The 13524-nt window shown below is 43.1% G+C and overlaps 1 protein-coding gene across 2 annotated transcripts in view; it reads left to right on the top strand.

Annotated features, from left to right (window-relative positions):
- The first annotated feature begins 8010 nt into the window (after positions 1 to 8010).
- LOC111971555 (cytosolic phospholipase A2-like) overlaps positions 8011 to 13524 on the top strand; it is a 45233-nt gene continuing 39719 nt past the window's right edge. Inside the window, exon 1 of one of the 2 annotated variants that reach the window (XM_023998388.2) lies at positions 8011 to 8226. The gene's annotated coding sequence lies outside the window, so the exon portion shown is untranslated. Of the gene's footprint in view, positions 8341 to 13524 lie in introns of both variants that reach the window. The other variant, XM_023998387.2, reaches the window with a different exon arrangement.

The raw sequence follows: 13524 nt of genomic DNA, 5'->3' as shown, positions 1-13524 counted from the left end.
GTGTCTGAAACCTGGCTTAGGAAGACCACCAAAAACCCAGAAATTTCCATCCCTAGCTATAACTTTTCCCGACAAGATAGAACTGCCAAAGGGGGCAGTGTTGCAATCTACTGCAGAGATAGCCTGCAGAGTACTGTCTTACTATCCAGGTCTGTACCCAAACAATTCGAGCTTCTACTCTTAAAAATCCACCTTTCCAGAAACAAGTGTCTCACTGTTGCCGCTTGCTATAGACCACCCTCTGCCCCCAGCTGTGCTCTGGACACCATATGTGAACTGATTGCCCCCCATCTATCTTCAGAGCTCATGCTGCTAGGTGACCTAAACTGGGACATGCTTAACACCCTGGCCATCCTACAATCTAAGCTTGATGCCCTCAATCTCACACAAATTATCAATGAACCTACCAGGTACAACCCCAAAGCTGTAAACAAGGACACCTTCATAGATATCATCCTAACCAACTTGCCCTCCAAATACACCTCTGCTGTTTTCAACAGATATCATCCTAACCAACTTGCCCTCCAAATACACCTTCGTTGTTTTCAACAGATATCATCCTAACCAACTTGCCCTCCAAATACACCTCTGCTGTTTTCAACAGATGGAGGCAGCGATCACTGCCTCCATACCTGCATCCGTAATGGGTTCTGCGGTCAAATGACCACCTCTTCACTGTCAAACGCTCCCTATAACACTTCAGCGAGCAGGCCTTTCTTATCGACCTGGCCCGGGTATCCTGGAAGGATATTGACCTCATCCCGTCATAGAGGATGCCTGGGTTGTTCTTTAAAAGTGCCTTCCTCACCACCTTAAATAAGCAGCCCAATCAAAAAATGTAGGACCAGGAACAAGATATAGCCCTTGGTTCTCTCCAGACCTGAGCCCTGACCAGCCACAAAACATCCGTGCGTTCTGCATTAGCATCAAATAGCCCCCGTGATATGCAACTTTTCAGGAAGTTAGGAACCAATTACACAAGCAGTTAGGAAAGCTAAGGCTAGCTTTTCAAGCAGAAATGTGCATCCTGTAGCAGAAACTCAAAAAAGCTGGGACACTGTAAAGTCCATGAGATAAGAGCACCTCCTCCTATGCTGCCCACCGCACTGAGGCTAGGAAACACTGTCACCACCGATAAATCCACAATGAGAATTTCAATAAGCATTTTCTACGGCAGGCCATGGTTTCACCTGGCTACCTGCCCAAGCCCCCCCATTTCTCCCTCACCCAAATCCAGATAGCTGATGTTCTGAAAGAGCTGCAAATCTGGACCCATACAAATCAGCCGGGCAGACAATCTGGACCCTCTCTTTCTAAAATTATCTGCAGAAATTGTTGCAACAACCTATTACTAGCCTGTTCAACCTCTCTTCGTAACGTCTGAGATTCCCAAAGATTGGAAAGCTGCCGCGGTCATCCCCCTCTTCAAAGGGGGAGACACTCTAGACCCAAACTGCTACAGACCTAATCTATCCTACCCTGCCTTTCTAAGTCTTTGAAAGCAAGTAACAAACAGATCACCGACCATTTCGAATCCCACTGTACATTCTCCGCTGTGCAATCTGGTTTCAGAGCTGGTCATGGGTGCACCTCAGCCACGCTCAAGGTCCTAAACGATATCAAACCCCCATCGATAAGAGACAATACGTGCAGCCGTCTTCATCGACCTGCCAAGACTTTCGACTCTGTCAATCACCACATTCTTATCGGCAGACTTCAACAGCCTTGGTTTCTCAACTGATTGCCTCGCCTGGTTCACCAACTACTTTTCTGATAGAGTTTCAGTGTATCAAATCGGAGGCCTGTTGTCCGGACCTCTGGCGTCTCTATGGGGTGCCACAGGGTTCAATTCTCAGCCGGCTCTCTTCTCTGTATACATCAATGATGTCGCTCTTGCTGCTGTGATTCTCTGACCACCTCTACTCAGACGACACCATTCTGTATACTTCTGGCCCTTTGACACTGTGTTAACAAACCTCCAGACAAGCTTCAATGCCATACAACTCTCCTTCCGTGGCCTCCAACTGCTCTAAATGCAAGTAAAACTAAAATGCATGCTCTTCAACGATCGCGGCAGGCACCTGCCCGTGGACAACTACAAATACCTAGGTGTCTGGTTAGACTGTTAAACTCTCCTTCCAGACTCACATTAAGCATCTCCAATCCAACATTAAATCTAGAATTGGCTTCCTATTTTGCAACAAAGCATCCTTCACTCATGCTGCCAAACATACCTCGTAAAACTGACCATCCCACTGATCCTCGACTTCGGCGATGTCATTACAAAATCACCTCCAACACTCTACTCAACAAATAGGATGCAGTCTATCACAGTGTCATCCGTTTTGTCACCAAAGCCCCATATACTACCCACCACTGTGACCTGTACGCTCTCGTTGGCTGGCCCTCGCTTCATACTCGTCGCCAAACCCACTGGCTCCAGGTCATCTACAAGTCTTTGCTAGGTAAAGCCCCGCCTTATCTCAGCTCACTGGTCACCATAGCAGCACCCACCCGTAGCACGCGCTCCAGCAGGTATAGCTCACTGGTCACCCCCAAAGCCAATTCCTCTTTTGGCCACCTTTCCTTCCAGTTCTCTGCTGGCAATGACTGGAACGAACTGCAAAAATCACTGAAGCTGGAGACACATATCTCCCTCACTAGCTTTAAGCTCACAGATCACTGCACCTGTACATAGCCCATCTGTAAATAGCCCATCCAACTACCTCATCCCCATACTGTATTTATTTATCTTTCTCCTTTGCACCCCAGTATCTCTACTTGCACATTCATCTTCCATTCCAGTGTTTAATTGCTATATTGGAATTACTTCGCCACCACGGCCTATTTATTGCCTTACCTCCCTTATCTTACCTCATTTGCACACACTGTATATAGACTTTTTTTCCTACTGTATTATTGACTGTATGTTTGTTTATTCCATGTCTAACTCTGTGTTGTTGTATGTGTCTACCTGCTTTGCTTTATCTTGGCCAGGTCGCAGTTGTAAATGAGAACTTGTTCTCAACTAGCCTACCTGGTTAAATAAAGGTGAAATAAAAAATAAAATAAATAAAAAACGATTGAGATGCTGTGGTATGACCTCAAGAAAGCAGTTCATAACAGACATCCCAAGAACATTGCTGAATTGAAACAGTTTTGTAAAGAGGAATGGTCCGAAATTCTTCCTGACCGTTGTTCAGGTCTGATCCGCAACTACAGAAAATGTTTGGTAGAGGATATTGCTGCCAAAGGAGGGTCAACCAGTTATTAAATCCAAGGGATCACATACTTTTTCCACCCTGCACTGTGAATGTTCACACGGTCTGTTCAATAAAGACATGAAAACGTATAATTGTTTGTGTGTTATTAGTTTAAGCAGACTGTGTTTGTCTATTGAGGCAGAACGAGAACTGCGGCAGTTAGATTTGGAGATGTGTAAAATTGAGTCAGAAAAAGAACGAGAACAGCGGCAGATGGAGTTAAAAATGCGCCAGATGGAACTGGAGGCAGAGACAGCGAGGCTAGCCTTCGTTCCTGCAGTGACTGTTAGTGAGCCGTCCTCACCAACTAGAGCTCCCAACACTTTTGACATTAGTAGGCAGATTGCCTTGGTACCTTTGTTCAGAGAGTCAGAGGTTGACTCCTATTTTTGTGTATTTGAACGTGTAGCCTTGAAATGGCCTAAAGAGGTATGGTGCCTATTACTTCAGTGTAAATTAACTGGTAAAGCCCAAGAGGTTTTGTCAGCGCTACCTCTTGAAGACAGTTTAAATTATGAAGTGGTCAAAGCTACTGTTCTTCGCGCCTATGAGCTTGTGCCTYAGGCATACRGACAGAGATTTAGGTCTCATAAGAAGTCTTCTAGTAAGACTTATGTGGAATTTGCTAGAGAGAAGGGAAATCTGTTTGATAAATGGCATGCTGCTAGCAAGGTAACTGATTTTAACTCTCTCCGGGAGTTAATTTTGTTGGAAGTGTTTAAAAATTGCTTACCTGAACGCATTGTAGTGTACCTAAACGAACAGAAAGTATCCTCCCTGTCAGAAGCGTCTGTGTTGGCAGACGAGTTTGTGTTGACGCACAAGAGTGTGTTTTCGGCTCATACTGAGAGTAGAGTTACAGAATTGCCTACTTATAGCCCTAGTCGGCCAGCAGTATATCAAGCACGCCAGAAAAATGAGCGTCCCTGTTTCTATTGTCATAAGGTGGGACATATGATTAATGATTGCTTCCTGCTAAAACGTAAACAAGGGATGCCTCTTCGTGCCAAGCCACCAACAGGTGTTGGTCTAATTCGTACGGTTGTGAGGTCTGAAACGAAACYGGTGCCTAAGGGTAAATGTATTTTGAAAAACCCAGTTCCCGACCGTAGTTATGAACCGTTCATTTTCGAGGGGTTTTTGTCCCTAGCGAATGACGAAGCGTCTCAGCGTCCGGTTAAAATCCTTAGAGATACTGGTGCGGCGCAGTCGTTTATATTGTCTGATGTGTTGCCCTTATCCGACGATACATACTGTGGTTCCAGTGTGTTTAGTTCAGGGTAATAGAATGGGTTTTGTCCCAGTGCCATTGCACTTGGTGAAAAGTACACTGAGTTAATCAGTGAATATTCAGAGTGTGGGTACGTCCTATGTTGCCAGTAAAAGGTGTGACCTTTATAATGGGTAACGAATTATGCCGGAGGAAAGGTAGTACCGTATTGGAAGTATGGATAAAAGTGAACACTCTCTCTCCAATGAGCTGGCACAGAGTTATCCACATGTGTTCCCTGCTTGTGCTGCACTCGTGCTCAGGCACGACAAGGAGAGTGACGTGATAGATTTGTCGAACACTGTTCTGTTTCAAAGGGATGATCAAGAGGATGGGTTGTGGCGTACCTCTGGGAGCTGATCACCTCTGACAAACAGCCCAGAAAGAAGAGAAGAATGTTGAACTAATTGCTGATGCAATACAGTTACCAGTCACTCGTGAGCAGCTGGTTGCTAACCAAAAGGTTGACACCAAGCTTGCTAAATGTTTTTCTAGTGTTGTCTCATTGGAAGAGGTAAAGAAGAAAAACGTGGCTTACTTCATTGATGGTAATCTCCTCATGCGTAAATGGACATCCCTTGATGACGCGGGCGGAGATTGGAATGCTGTTTACCAAATAGTGATTCCTACAGCCTTTCGACAAATGTGTTATCCCTTGCTCATGAATCACCAGTGGTCTGGTCATTTAGGAATCACAAAAACTTATGATCGGATTCTTCGCCATTTCTTTTGGCCAGGTTTAAAACAAGATGTGGCTCAGTACTGTCGTACATGCCACACATGTCAGATAACAGGAAAACCAAATCAGGTTATTCCTCCCGCTCCTCTTTGTCCAATACCTGTCATAGGTGAACCATTCGAACATGTGGTGGTTGATTGTGTTGGACCGTTACCGAAGACAAAATCGGGTAACCAGTTTCTGTTGACAATTATGTGWATGYCAACAAGATACCCCGAGGCCATTCCTCTYCGAAGGATTACAGCCCCGGTAGTGAGTAAAGCCTTAATTAAATTCTTCACGACATTCGGATTACCTAAGGTGGTACAAAGTGATCAAGGTACCAATTTCCTGTCCAAGCTTTTCAAGCAGGTGTTAAAATCCTTGTCAATTACGCACCGTGTGTCAAGCGCCTATCACCCAGAGTCTCCGGATTGTAAAATAGCTTTTGAATCTGCGAAAGCCCTCTTGTGTAATACAATACCCCTGTACTTGCTGCTCCGGATTTTGAAAAAACGTTTCAACTTGAGGTAGATGCTAGTGCCAGAGGTGCTGGTGCTGTTCTACTGCAGCAGGACACGAGTGGAGTGGATCATCCAGTGTGTTATTTTTCTCGGAAGTTTAACAAATGTCAGACAAGTTATGCCACAATAGAACAGGAAGCTCTTGCTTTGTTGTTGGCTCTGCAGTACTTTGAGGTGTACATTGGTTCCAGTGCCCTACCAGTGATTGTATATACGGACCACAACCCCTTAGTGTTTCTCCACCGTATGTACAATCAGAACCAGCGCCTAATGCGTTGGGCCCTGATTGTGCAAAATTATAATTTGGAGATCCGCCACAAAAAGGGTTCAGAAAATGTATTAGCAGATGCTTTGTCACGTGTGTAAAAATAATGATGTTTGTATGTTTTGTAAATGTGTTCGCAATCCCTAGGGTTGTGCTTTTAAGGGTGGGAGTGTTACGGATACAAGTGTTCTGTGTATCCTGTGTGTATTTCTTTTCTCTCCTTCTCCCCTACTCACAGGTGACAATAATCATTCCCCAATCAGTCATCAATCAGTCGCTAATCGGAAGACACCTGCTCCTTTTCCCTTACCCAATCACAGTCCCTTTCCCTTTGTTTAAAACCCCTGTCAGTTGTTTTCTCCCCAGCTCAATCTCTTTGTAACATGCCTTCTGTCTGTAGATCGCTTGTGTGTTTTGCATCTACATGTCACTTTGTCCCCACCTGTGAGTATTGTTTTGGTTATGGCGTTTGAGTGTTTGTTTGATGGTGGGAAAAGGGGGTAACCAGACAAGTCGCCCTTGGGCTACACTACCCGTAGTTAAACATTGTTAAAAACACTAGTTAGAACTGGGCGGACCACCCCCTGTATTTTTGGTTAGTTAGTTAGCTGTTTGTGAAGTAGGCTAGTCTAGCTTAGGGGTGTTTTTGAATTATTATTCTTTCATTCCTTGGGTCCCGCTCAGCCACTTTTCCTGCTTCCCCCCATTTACCGTGTGTTTATAAATAAACATTTAGTGTTTGACGGTAATTAAGTTGTCTGTGTTATTTGTTCTCACTGTTACGTTTTCACTACTATAATTTGCATGAGTTGTGTTACGGGTCCCATTACCATCCCCCCTAGACTGTCGGGCCAAAGGGATTCGTAACAACATACTTTTTCTTGCCACTGTATATCTGGATTTTCATGGGGGACTAGGGAATGCGGAGTGTTGCTGGCCTTTTAATCTGCCCATTCCTTTGGCCCAAATGCAATACACTGTATAGTATGTGAGGGTGAAGCCTCTCTCTCACCACACCCAATCATCAAGGTGAGTTCCTGTATTTCTGGAAGAACAGGACAATGGAATAGATGGATGGAGTCTAAAGTGAGGAGATGAGAGGGAGGAGAAGATAAGTTAGGAGAGGAATGTGAAGAAGAGAGGAGAGAGAAGAGAGGAGGGAAGAGGAGTTTCTGTATATTATGAAGAACAAGACAATGGAATGGATGGATGGAGTCTAAAGTCTACCTCTTGATAGCCAGTCTAGTGTACTATCTGCTCTGTCTTCTCTAATGTCTTTAATGACAGGCTCCTATATACAGTGTATTGCATGGGGGGAGTATGAAGTGCTGCTGGATATTTAGGCCAGTCCCCCTGAAAAAAAGAAACATTCATACTGTACCTCTTGACTTATTCCACATGTTGTTGTGTTACAGCCTGAATTCAAAAGGGATTACATATTTTTCTCTCACCCATCTACACACAATACCCCATAATGACAAAGTGAAAAAAAAAAAATTGAAACTTTTGCAAATGTATTGAACATCAAATTCAGAAATATATAATTTACATACAGTAAGTATTCACACCCCTGAGTCAATACTTTGTAGAAGCACCTTTGATTGCAATTACAGGGATTTTACCATGAGGCCAATGGTGACTTTAAAACCGTTTTAAAAAGTACCCAATTGATTTTTTAAATTAACATTTCATTGTTTTCATAAATTCCTTGCGGAATAAGCACATTGATTAAAATGTAATATCTTGATTTAGTCATCAACATTTCTAGATGCAGGCTTTTATTTTGAAGGTTTCCTCATTACCATACAGTGACGTCGTCGTTTTTGCTGCTGGTGGAACCAAGATGGAAGCAGGGGCGCACTTTTGGAAATGATTGCGAACCTACGCATGTAGCGTATCCTACGCATGTAGCGTATCCTACGCATGTAGCGTATCCTACGCATGTAGCGTACCAAGGTTACCAAAGGAATTAAAATATCTGCAGGTTACTTCTCTATCGGGGTTACTCTGCAATTTATCTCGCCTACTCCCATGGGACGCATTTGTGGTTAGATAAGTAACATTAGGCTAGCCTATAACAATTTCTCTAATACAACCCATGCGCCACATTTCAGGTTTCGATTTGTCCCCCCAAAAGTTCTGACTTCCTAAATTATTAAAGCTGGAAGTTGAGTTGCGCTACAGGGGTGAGTACGTTTTTCTTGAGTCGGTGTTATTTTAGCACCTCCTGCTCCTCGTATACATACGTCTGCATAGGATGACATATTTTCCAGGATTTATGAGCTGATACTGTTCTCAAGGTAAGTGGGAAAATAACTGGCATTCCTCTATGTTGCATGTTTGTTACAATACAAACACATTAGGCCTATTATGTAGGACATAGCCTATTTAACCATTTTGACACGTTGCCCTTTGCAATATTGCTGTGCGCAGTGGTGTTTCAATTGTATTGACTTCGTGATCTTTATGGAATTGGCAAGTCAAAGATAATATATGTGCCTTATTAGACCACGATTTCATTCCATTGTTAGCCAATTCGATCATAACTTGAAATACCTTAACTTTATTTTGTTAATTTTCTACAAATCGGCAAGGAATGATACACTCTCCTTTTGAATGACATGTATGCGATTCATAAAATGATCAACCACTGAAGATATTTGGCAAATAGTGATGTCTGATCATTCTGGGATTGATTATGCACAGCAACCTTAACCGGATGATTCCAATCTAGCAGATTCGGCTAACATGACTAACCTAGCGATGAGTAGGCTACTAGTGATGAAAAGTTAGGCTCTTTTTACTGTCTCGGATCTTTTCGACTCATTCAGTCAAAAGAACAAATCTTTCGACTCATTTCGTTCATTTGTGTCTAATGCCCAGAGCATGCAGTACCTCTACCCGTGAACGATGAACTGAAAACTCTCTAAAGAGTCATGATTCTACAAGCATCTCGTTCACATGGCGTTCATCATACGGGGCTTATTGTAGCTGTCATTTGGGAATGAGACGTGTAACAGTGTGCTTTAAACATAGTACATTGGTTGATTGCTAGGCATACAAATACTACTATTTCTTGATAAATTTGAAACGAGGTCTAGTTGTGACCGCAACCGGACTAGATTGTAAACAAGTCTTGGCGGAATGCATTGCTTGAATGCCCTGAACAGGGCCTGGTTAAGAAATCATAGGCCCTGGGTTTTTTTGGCAAATTATAATTTAATGTAAACAAATCCGTGCACAAAGATGCAAATCCGTGCACCACGATGCAATTCGATGTGTGGGAATGTACTATTGAAGAAAAATCCCTTTTATAATAAAGGCATAATACCTTTTGCAATGTGGCATAGACTACACTTGAGCAGAAGCATGTTTACATTTTCCACACATGGGGAACATGTGTTAATTGCCTTTTTAAAAACGCATTTCATCAAATATTATACACTGCTCAAAAAAATTAAGTGAACACTTAAACAACACAATGTAACTCCAAGTCAATCACACTTCTGTGAAATCAAACTGTCCACTTAGGAAGCAACACTGATTGACAATAAATTTCACATGCTGTTGTACAAATGGAATAGACAAAAGGTGGAAATTATAGGCAATTAGCAAGACACCCCCAATAAAGGAGTGYTTCTGCAGGTGGTGACCACAGACCACTTCTCAGTTCCTATGCTTCCTGGCTGATGTTTTGGTCACTTTTGAATGCTGGCGGTGCTTTCACTCTAGTGGTAGCATGAGACGGAGTCTACAACCCACACAAGTGGCTCAGGTAGTGCAGCTCATCCAGGATGGCACATCAATGCGAGCTGTGGCAAGAAGGTTTGCTGTGTCTGTCAGCGTAGTGTCCAGAGCATGGAGGCGCTATCAGGAGACAGGCCAGAACATCAGGAGACGTGGAGGAGGCCGTAGGAGGGCAACAACCCAGCAGCAGGACCGCTACCTTTTTTCACATTTTGTTTTGTTACAACCTTATTCTAAAATGGATTAAATTGCATTTTTTCCTCATCGATATCCCATAATGACAAAGCAAAAACGTATTTTTTTTTTTAATGTTAGCAAATGTATAAAAACAATGACAGAAATCTCACATTTACGTAAGTATTCAGACCCTTTAATTTATACTTTGTTGCAGCACATTTTGCAGCGTTTACAGCCTCAAGTCTTCTTGGGTATGACGCTACAAGCTTGGCACACCTGTATTTGGGGTTTGTCCCCATTCTTCTCTGCAGATCCTCTCAAGCTCTGTCAGGTTGGATGGGGAGCGTCGCTGCATAGCTATTTTCAGATCTCTCCAGAGATGTTCAATTGGGTTCAAGTCCAGGCTCTGGCTAGGTCACTTAAGGACATTCAGAGACTTGTTCCAAAGCCACTCCTGCGTTGCCTTGGCTGTGTGCTTAGAGTCGTTGTCCTGTTGGAAGGTGAACCTTCGCCCCAGTCTGAGGTCCTGAGCGCTATGGAACAGGTTTTCATCAAGGATCTGTTCATCTTTCCCTCGATCCTGACTAGTCTCCCAGTCCCTGCCACATGATGCTGCCACGACCATTGCTGCATCTCACTTCCTTGACAACTTGCTAGACAACAAACATGGAGAACTTTGACAAAAGTTCACAAATCAAAAACATATTTATGATACCTCGTAGGAATTTCAAAGACACAAAAATGTGTTTGAACTCCTGGAAAGAGATCGGGAAGGTAAACGGAATAGATGCGACTGGTGCACATGGATTGGCGCACATTCAACAAATCTGTCCAAAAAAGTGGATATTTGTCAAATCCATTATGATTTGTAACAGGCCCACAAAGTGGAAAATCCGATTTGGACATATTTGGCTTTTTTTCACTGGGTAACATTTAGAAGACACTTTTCAGGAAAAATGCTAACTGCCATTCGTATACGCTTGTAGCATAGATAGCATACAAAAATTGGTGGTGGTAGTCCAGGTAGTTTTTAACTGTAATGCAATTGATTGATGACATGAACATGTATTGGGGTTGACATCTATACAAGCATTATAATCACATTTTTACCTCAACATAGTGTGGTTAAAACATTTGATTTTGCTGGGGGGCAATGGTGGGCTGCCCCGGTCAACTGTAAGTGCTGTTATTGTGAAGTGGAAACGTCTAGGAGCAACCGGCTAAGCTGCGAAGTGGTAGGTCACACATGCTCACAGAACGGAACCGCAGAAGCGCGTAGCTCGTAAAAATCATCTGTCCTCGGTTGAAACGTCAGCACACAAACTGTTCGTCAGGAGCTTCATGAAATGGGTTTCCATGGCCGAGCAGCCACACACAAGCCTAAGATCACCATGCGCAATGCCAAGCATCGGCGTAAAGCTCACCTCCATTAGACTCTGGAGCAGTGGAAACGCGTTCTCTAGAGTGATGAATCACGCTTCACCATCTGGCAGTCCGACAGATAAATCTGGGTTTGGCGGATGCCAGGCAAACACTATCTGCCCGAATGCATAGTGCCAACTGTAAAGTTGGAGGAGGAATAATGTTCTGAGGCTGTTTTTCATGGTTTGGGCTAGGCCCTTTAGTTCCAATGAAGGGACATCTTAACACTACAGCCTACAATGACATTCTAGACAATTCTGTGCTTCCAACTATGAGGCAAGAGTTTGTGGTAGGCACTTTCCTGTTTCAGCATGACAATGCTCCTGTGCACAAACCGAGGTCCATACAGAAATAGTTTTGTCAAGATCAATGTGGAAGAACTTAACTGGCCTGCACAGAGCCGTGACCTCAACCACATCGAACACCTTTGGGATGAATTGGAATGCCGTCTGCGAGCAAGGCCTAATCGCCCAACATCAGTGCCCGACCTCACTAATGCTCTTATGGCTGAATGGAAGCAAGTCACTGCAGTTGTCCACATACTTTTGGTCATGTAGTGTATTCTCTGTGTCAACCCCTTTCTTGTCAGTTGAATTATGATTTATGTACGTTTTGTTCCTGTACCTTAGATGTCAGTTCTTTTTTTAAGTTGAGATTTTATAGGACAGTCTGTTTTTTCATTTCAGTTCAGTTTTGTCTATTTTAAAGCACAATTAATTTTTTTCCCCTCATGTAGTCATTTGTATTTTAGAAAATTTGGAGAATAAAACCCCTACTTGTTTGCACACTATCTCAGTGTTTCTCATTGCCTCCATGGTCATCCCTAATACAGTGTTATTCAATTCAAAATGTATTGGCTCGATATTTCACCTGTGTACATGGCATGCGTGAATGTCTGACCCAAAACGTTTTTTGGAGCCTGCTTTGAGCCATAACTCATCCTTATTAGGTTAACTGCGTGGTATCGAGAATCCTCACGGCCAAGTGAAGAATCTTGTAGTGTGTGACCCCGTCTCGGCCACATAATTTAGTGTGCGCACCCCTACGTTGGCAAGACACAAAACTACAGGAGTTGTTTAATGTGAGGAATTGTTTAATGTGAGAGGCTCAACAATGTTAGGATTTTGAAAGTCGTGTAGCCTGGATTTACAAAATTAAAATCTTGATATCAACCTGGCCTGATTGTGACGACAAACTGAAGTAAATTGTACATTCTGCAATTGGCTTGCGAGGCTACGTCAGCTGCAGCATTGTGTTTGATCTGCACATGTGCCAGCACCAGCATCCATCTTAGAAATAGTTTCGCATACAAACTTTATAAGTCCAAACTAAGAATCAAATAGGATTCCCAAAACGAACATGGTCGCAGTGGTAGAATGTTTATTTTGATTGACGTTTTTATTCATTTATCAAAAACCCATCAGGTAGCCTGATTTCAGAAATGACATGTAAACAGGATGATTAGGAAATCATTAATCTTGCAAAGCATGTAAACGTTTTAAATCAAACTATTATATAAATCTGACTGCATAATCAGTGTTCCTATTGGTCAGTCACTGGGATCGGCTCATAACACCAGCCACACTACATGATAAAGGCTACATTTTTGACACTGACAGAACTTTGTTGGAGCCTACGACCACACGTAGTGATACTTAAGGGGCAGACCTAGACCTTGTCACAGTGAACAAGCCAAAGACCAGGGCCGAACTGGGACAAGAATTTGTCCCTTCCGTTTTATCCACACAAGCCTACATCACTGCACGTGGCGCTAACTCACACCCCCCCCCCCCACCCCACCCCACCCAAGCAGGCCACCAGCTATACACACACACCCCATCCCCACACATAGTCTACACCCTAACCCTACACACCCTACTTATACACAGGCAGTATTGCTGGCACTTAACATTGGTAGTACAGTGTTTTTCAACCATCAAATCAAATGTTATTTGTCACATACAGGTGTTTAGTAGATGTTATTGCGGGTGAACCGAAATGCTTGTGTTTCTAGCTCTAACAGTGCAGTAATATCTAACAGTAATATCTAAACATTTCACAACAATACACACAAATCTAAAGTAAAGGAATGGAATTAAGAATATATAAATATTTGGGTAGCAATGTCAGAACGGCAT

This window comes from Salvelinus sp. IW2-2015, linkage group LG13 (genome assembly GCF_002910315.2).
Source record: "Salvelinus sp. IW2-2015 linkage group LG13, ASM291031v2, whole genome shotgun sequence".
Classification (NCBI taxonomy): Eukaryota; Metazoa; Chordata; class Actinopteri; order Salmoniformes; family Salmonidae; genus Salvelinus; species Salvelinus sp. IW2-2015.
The sequence above is the reverse complement of the archived record's forward strand: the minus strand, read 5'-3'. Positions and strand labels throughout refer to the sequence as shown.